Below are 7,780 nucleotides of genomic sequence, written 5' to 3' on the forward strand. Positions count from 1 at the left end.
TGGACAAAAACTAACACCATTTCCCCTAAGAACAGGAACAAGACAGGGATGCCCACTCTCACCACTCCTGTTCAACATAGTACTGGAAGTATTAGCCATTGTAATTAGGCAAGAAGAAGAAATAAAAGGCATCCAAATTGGAAAAGAGGAAGTAAAACTGTCCTTATTTGCAGACGACATGATATTATACATACAAAAACCTAGAGACTCCATCAAAAAACTACTAGACTTAATACATGAATTTGGCAAAGTAGCAGGATACAAAATTAATGCCAAGAAATCTGAGGCATTTCTATACACCAATAGTGAACTTTCAGAAAGAGAGATTATAAAAACAATCCCATTTACCATCGCACCAAAAAAATTAAGCTACCTAGGAATAAACTTAACTAAAGAGGTAAAAGACCTCTACTCAGAAAACTACAGGACGTTGAAAAAAGAGATAGAGGAAGACATAAACAGATGGAAGAACATACCGTGTTCATGGATTGGTAGAATCAACATCATTAAAATGTCCATACTACCCAAAGCAATCTATAAATTCAACGCACTTCCCATTAAAATACCAACGGCATACTTCACAGATCTAGAACGAACTCTCCAAAAATTCATCTGGAATAAAAAAAGACCCCGAATAGCTGCAGCAATCCTGAGAAAGAAGAAAATAGGTGGGATCTCAATACCAGATATCAAGATGTATTACAAAGCCACTGTTCTCAAAACTGCCTGGTACTGGCACAAGAACAGGCATATAGATCAATGGAATAGAATAGAGAACCCAGAAATCGGCCCGAACCAATATGCTCAATTAATATTTGACAAAGGAGGCAAGAACATACAATGGAGCCAAGATAGTCTCTTCAATAAGTGGTGTTGGGAAAATTGGACAGATATATGCAAGAAAATGAAACTAGACCACCAACTTACACCATACACAAGAATAAACTCAAAATGGATAAAGGACTTAAATGTACGACAGGAAACCATAAAAATTCTAGAAGAATCCAAAGGCAACAAAATCTCAGACATATGCCAAAGCAATTTCTTCACTGATACAGCTCCTAGGGCAGTTGAAACTAAAGAGAAAATGAACAAATGGGACTACATCAAAATAAAAAGCTTCTGCACAGCAAAAGAAACCATCAACAAAACAACAAGAAAACCCACTGCGTGGGAAAACATATTTGCCAATGTCATATCTGATAAGGGCCTAATCTCCAAAATTTATAGGGAACTCATACAACTTAACAAAAGGAAGATAAACAATCCAATCAAAAAATGGGCAAAGGACCTAAATAGACACCTTTCAAAAGAGGACATTCAGAAAGCCAAGAGACATATGAAAACATGCTCAAAGTCACTAATCATCCGAGAGATGCAAATCAAAACAACAATGAGGTACCATCTCACACCTGTCAGACTGGCTATCATCAACAAATCAACAAACGACAAGTGCTGGAGAGGATGTGGAGAAAAAGGAACACTCGTGCACTGCTGGTGGGAATGCAGACTGGTGCAGCCACTATGGAAGACAGTATGGAGTTTCCTCAAAAAACAAAACATGGAACTCCCATTTGACCCTGTGATCCCACTTCTAGGAATATATCCCAAGAAACCAGAAACACCAATCAGAAAGGATATGTGCACCCATATGTTCATAGCAGCACAATTCACCATAGCTAAGATCTGGAAACAGCCTAAGTGCCCATCAGTAGATGAATGGATTAGAAAACTGTGGTACATCTACACGATGGAATACTATGCTGCTGTAAAAAAGAAGGAACTCTTACCATTTGCAATGGCATGGATGGAACTGGAGAGCATTATGCTAAGTGAAATAAGCCAGTCAATGAAGGAAAAATACCACATGATCTCACACATTCATGGATAATAGAGACCATTATAAACTTTTGAACAATAATAGATACAGAGGCAGAGCTGCCTCAAACAGATTGTCAAACTGCAGCGGGAAGGCCGGGGAGGGTTGGGGGGCAGGAGGGAAGGGGGTAAGAGATCAACTGAAGGACTTGTATGCATGCATATAAGCATAACCAATGGACATAAGACACTGGGGGGTAGGGGAGGCCAGGGGATTGTCAAGGGCGGGGGAAAAAAGGACACATATGTAATACCCTTTGTAATACTTTAAGCAATAAAAAAATTAAAAAAAAATAAAATTGTTGAAACATAAATAAATAATATATTAGTTATAAAAATCTAAGTAGCCCAGGTAAAAACTTTATTAATTAAGAAGGCTGGCTTCCCAAGGCAATCTCTAAGAAAAAAAAAAGAAAGAAAAAGTGGCTTTTCCAAATTTCCCGCCCGGAGGCAAGTAACCAGCAAAAAGAATGTGATAATTTTGCATTCGAATAGCTACAGGCCTCTACCGAGCTCTAGCAGCTTAATCTAAAGAAATGTTAAATATTTGACTTGCCAGCTCTGAAAGTTTAAAGTTCAAATTAAATTGAGAGAAATCATATAGTTGTAGTAAAATTTCAAGATTGGTCTAATTAAATAAGAAAGATTAATTCTATAATACCAACCAAAAAATTTTAATACAAAAAACAGTTTAAATCTAATTGATATCTTTTAAAATAATTATAAAAAGTATATAATCTTTAAATCATATATATATATATATATATATATTTGGTGGTCTTTCCAAGTTAAATTTCAAGGCTTTAACCCAGGGATAACTTTGGAGCATTTCAAGGGCCTGAAATGTTTTCAAAGGTTTGTTCTCTCCTAAAAAAATTTTTTTGAATTAAGCCGATTTAATATACTTGAAATCACATGGCTGATTTAATATACTTGAAACCACAAGGAAAGTATTAAATAAAAATCAATAACTATATTTTACTTATATACATATATCTTAAATGTTATAAAGGTTTTGGCTTCTAAGAAGGGCAAATAAAGTAACAATATATTTCTTAAAATCCAAACAGCGAAATTTTTCAGCAACGGAAATTTAAAATAACAAAAAGCCTCTAGCCGCCTGAATTTTAATTAAGCTGGAGGTGGGGCAGCATTTGTGCCTCATGAATCAGACCTGTAAGTTTACTAAATTTGCTTGCTTTGCTTTTTCAATAAAGATACCTACTTTAATCACTTAAATAAATTAGCTTTTAAAAATATAATCAAGGTCTTATATAAATTAAGTTATATGAGAAGCCAATATCTTTGTAAGCAATTTAATCCTAGTAAAGTCTTCTAAATTACTGAGGCTTCCCATAATCCCTCTGTATATGTAAATAAGCCAAAGGGGATACTCTTTAAAAATATAATTCTAAATTTAATAAAAAGGAGAAACTTTAAAATTTTGAAATCTCTTCCACTAATATTTACAGGGTAAACTAAAGATTGTTGTTAAAGTACCAAATCTGAACATAAGTACAGTCACCATAAATGAATAATGACTTGAAATATATAGCCTTGTGACAGTATTTGTTAATTTCAAAAAACAATCCTGTAGATTGCTTAGTGTTAAAAAACAAAAAAACAAAAACCAAAAGTTTTAGGAGAAACTGTCTAAGCTGGCCTAGAAATTACTGTGGAAAGAAGTAAAGAGAGGTTTCCTTCAAGTTATAATTAAAGACCAATATATTAGGCCTCAAAAAGAATGGTAAATAAATTGCATTTTTGCCTCTCTGGCAAAGCTTATGTGAAATTACTCAAAGACTAGTAGCAGAAACTTAATGTCATTTACTGTCCATAACCTAGGACAAGTAAAGTTAAGAAAATAAACTTTATTTCAGATTGATTTAAATTGGCTAATTGAAATAAGTGAATATTCAAGAAAACTTAATTGTGCTGTGCAGGAAACTGTTCCTGAAACATTAACTAAATTTTTTACTGATAATAAAAAACTTGCTTAACATGCAATAAATCCAAAGAAGTTATATTTCTATACAGTAAAATTAAAAGATATCAAGACTGCATTGTAAAATTTCCAAAAGCCTCCTAATATTTAAATCAAAAAAAGGGGGATAGTGGAAAAATATCCTGTAAGTAAATGCCTTAATTGCTTTAAAATTTTTACTTTTAAAATTATTTTTCACTTGTAATGCTAATAGCAAGACACCCATAAAAACACACATGGTGTCAAAATAAGCCAAAGGAAAATCCTTTGGGCAAAAATAGAAAGGATCACAGGTCTAATTTATGAAAAAATTCCTTTATTAACCTTTGGTCGAGAATATGTTTGTATATTTCCAGAAAACTCCTCCAAGCCCATATGGATTCCTGCAACAACAGATCACAGAGAGGAACTGACCAAACTGCTCCAGCCACAGAATAAGCAGTGGCCTCCACGAGACAAGAGGAGAAACAGTCCAGAAATGAAGATAGTGAAGACGCCTTGCCATACTAGCAGTAAGCAGCTGTGTGTCACTGCAGGTTGCCCAGGACCAAACCAGAGAAAGTCAGACCTGCATTGCCACCATTTGTCCACCATCCAGAACTAGAATATCATTGCTGACATATACACATAAGAAGCTGTTGGACACTGAAATTGGGACTCAAAGAACTATTGGCCCAGAAAGAAACTTACTGCAAACTGATTCCTTCAATGCCTGACAGCAATTTAAAGGGACATGATAGAACTCTGTCCTTTCCATTGAATTTAAAAATCTTAAAACATACATTCTTGTTAAATTTAAATAATCAAAAAGGGTGATATGCTGGAAGCCAATTTCAGCATGTACAACAAGGGCTGAATCATCTCCCAAAACCTGAAAGTGATGCATAAATTGATTGCTTGCTGCCAGACAGCTCAGGGCATCTTAATCTACATGTTATTGCCTCCTACTGGCCAAACACCTGAACAGCCATAGGCTAATTCTCCCCATTCTGACAATGGACTGTGTATTCGAAACCTGACCCTTTGAAGTGTATATCTCCACCTCGCCCTAGGACAAATTGTGTTAATAAAAAGCATGGGGTCCTGAGACGAGGAGATCTTAGTTTCTTAAGCTAGGCTCCTCTGATCCCCAAATGCCTTTCAAAATTATATTTCATCTCTTGACTCTTTATTAAGTTACACACAGTCCCTTGTCCAGATTGCTGAACCCTTCGAGATGCTGGAACAAGAACCCCAGTATTAATGGCGTCATAAACAGGGACTTTCTGAACCCTTGCAGCACCAATAAATGACTTTTAAAATAACCAGCTGAAGTTCACAGGAACCCACAGCATAAAAAAATCAATCGATCCCAGTCAGACAAGGGGCAGAGGGATAACTGGGCATTTCAGCATCACTGCCTGCCCCCTGGGCTGGGACCACCTGCATACACAGAGACAAGGAGACTGACTGCCAGTACATGTGTCCTCAACACATATGACACATACTAAAATGCACAGGGCACACGTTCAACTGACACACAAATGAGCAGAACCCTACAGATACACATGTACACAAGACACACAAGGGCACATTCACGTGTTCACACAGATGTCCAGACACGTGTACACATCAACATTCCAAACACATGTGCACACACTCACAGACATATACACACCTGTGCCTGCAGGCCTAAAGGAGACACATGGCTACTTGACCAGCCCTTTGGAGACCATGGGCCTTCTCCTGCATAAATCACCCCTCTCCCGTCAATCAAAATAACTTGCTTTCCAGCCAACCCCTTCAATCCAGCCACCCCCTCAGTGTATGCCCTGTGGTCCCTAAGCAGAGAAGGTCCTCAATGCAGGCCCTGCCCTCCCAGGGGACACCCAGGTAACAGGCTTCTGAAGCTCAGGCAAGAGCCATGGACAGAAAGGGGTGGAGAAGTGCCTACTCACCAGCCCATCGCAGGTGCTGAGCGCCACGGAGGAGGCTTCACTCACGCCGGCCACGTCTCCAATGTAGAGGCAGGTTCCAAGCAGGGGCTCCACGCGAGTGGTGCCCAACTCACCCTGCCACTCCACTGTGGCCCCGGGCGCCACAAGACGAAAGTTGGGCTGCAGCCGCAGGTGCAGGTCTCGGCTGAAGACAGTGATGTTGTAGAATAGGCGGCGGTCAGGGTCCTCCTCACTGCCTCCAGGGAAGCCCAGGGTCTGGGCGGGGGCAGCCCTGCGGGCCCGAACCCCGGCCTGGGCGGTCGTCACCGACACCACGCGCGAGACACAGCGGCCCTGGGCGTCAGTGCGTACGGGCACCGCCAGGATGCGCTCGGCTCCGTGCCCCAGGGGTCCGCCTGCAATGGGAAGGAGCATTGGAGCCGCCAGGACCTGGGAGCTCCCAAGCCCTGCTGAGCCCGCATCACCCCCAGTCCCGCCCCCAATGCGAAGGGAAGGACATTCCTCCAGGCAACGCTCAGAAACTAGCCTGCACCTCCCCTGCATCTGCCAACCAGGAACGGTAGTTAATACCTTGCCCTATCCTTGCACTCTGGGGCAGGACAGGGCTCAGGAATGGGTCGCGGTGGGGGAGGCCTGAGATGGAGGCCCCAGAGTCCAGAAGACAATTTTATAGAAGGGTTTCCCTCAGCTCCCAACTTCTCTCTGCCTGAAGTCCCTGTCCCCCTCCAACTGCCTTCCCATCCCTCCTTTGCAGCCCGGGAGCACAGCCTCCTCCAGACCTGGCCCTCCCTTCTGAGCTCTGGCCGGTTGCAGCCTGCAAAGCTCCTGAATCTAGCATCCTGGACTTTGCTCTCCCCCAGGCCCTGCCTGAAATAGCCTTTCTACACTCTACCCACATTTTCCAACTCAGCATCCCAGGCATACCTCTCCATCCTGGGGCAAGTTTGTTCTGGAAAATAAATTAATTAAGTAAGTAATAATAATCTCTTTTTTTCTGCAAAAAGCTTTATTGTTTCATTTGGTCCAATGCATGGAAGAGGGCTCCAGGGTGGTTAAAAGAATGGATAGTAGTTTTGGGGAGAAGCTCAAGTAAAAGCCAGAGACGCCAGGGGATGCAGAGGGGCCCCTCAAAGGCCTCTGGGCTCCAAAGGCTCCTGGTCGTGCTTGAGGGGGAGCCTTCCGAAGAGATACTCACCCAGCCCAGCCTGGGGGGCAGCCAGCCTGCAGATGTTAGTCAGGTGGTCGCCCATCTTCTTGATCAGTTTCACCTCCTCATCCAGGAAGTGGTTCTCCAATAAGTCACAGAGATGAGGGTCTGCATGGGTAGAACCCAGGGCCTGCAGCTCCCAAAGGGACTGGTTCAGGTTCCTCTCCAAGGCCAGAGTGGCTTCCATGGCATCCTGAGTTTTGCCCCACTCATCTTGGGAAGGTTTCAGCACCTCCTGGAAGAGAATGTGGCTGCCACCCTTGTTTTGCAACTTTAAGAGATGCTCAGCGCCCTGGCGCTTCTTCTCTGCCAACTCACAGAAGTGGCCCATGCCCTTGAGAGCCTCAAGGTCGGAATAGGAGCCCATAGAAAGGTAGGTGTAGGAGGCCCACAGATGCAGGTTGGTCAGGCGGTTGACCACAGCCTCTACCTCGGTGGAATAATTCTGACGAATCTGGGAGCTCATGGTTGTTCGGCAATAAGAAGTTAAGGTAGAAAAAAAAAACACGGTGTGTTTACTGGTCCCGGAGATGGTGACTGGGTAAGACGGGGTGGTAGGAGGCTGGAAGAAGGGGTGTCCCTGGGTCTGTTCTGTCCAAACACTGTTGAAACAAGAGACAGATCCAGGACCACCAAGAGCACTCTAGATAGTTTTTTTGCAGATAGGAACAGCGTTCCATGAAAGACAAAAAGCATTTTGTTTTGTTAAACAGTGAAACTGACCTCTCAGCTTTTGGGTATCTAATGGCAAATTAAATCCACCTTGTCAAGAAA

At 41.8% G+C, this 7,780-nt stretch overlaps 1 pseudogene; it reads right to left on the reverse strand.

Moving 5' to 3' along the window:
* Positions 1-6,826: 6,826 nt before the first annotated feature.
* Positions 6,827-7,502, reverse strand: LOC106725070 (annotated as a pseudogene).
* Between the last annotated feature and the right edge of the window lie 278 nt (positions 7,503-7,780).

The sequence above is a fragment of the Myotis brandtii genome, unplaced genomic scaffold (genome assembly GCF_000412655.1).
Source record: "Myotis brandtii unplaced genomic scaffold, ASM41265v1 scaffold100, whole genome shotgun sequence".
Lineage (NCBI taxonomy): Eukaryota > Metazoa > Chordata > Mammalia > Chiroptera > Vespertilionidae > Myotis > Myotis brandtii.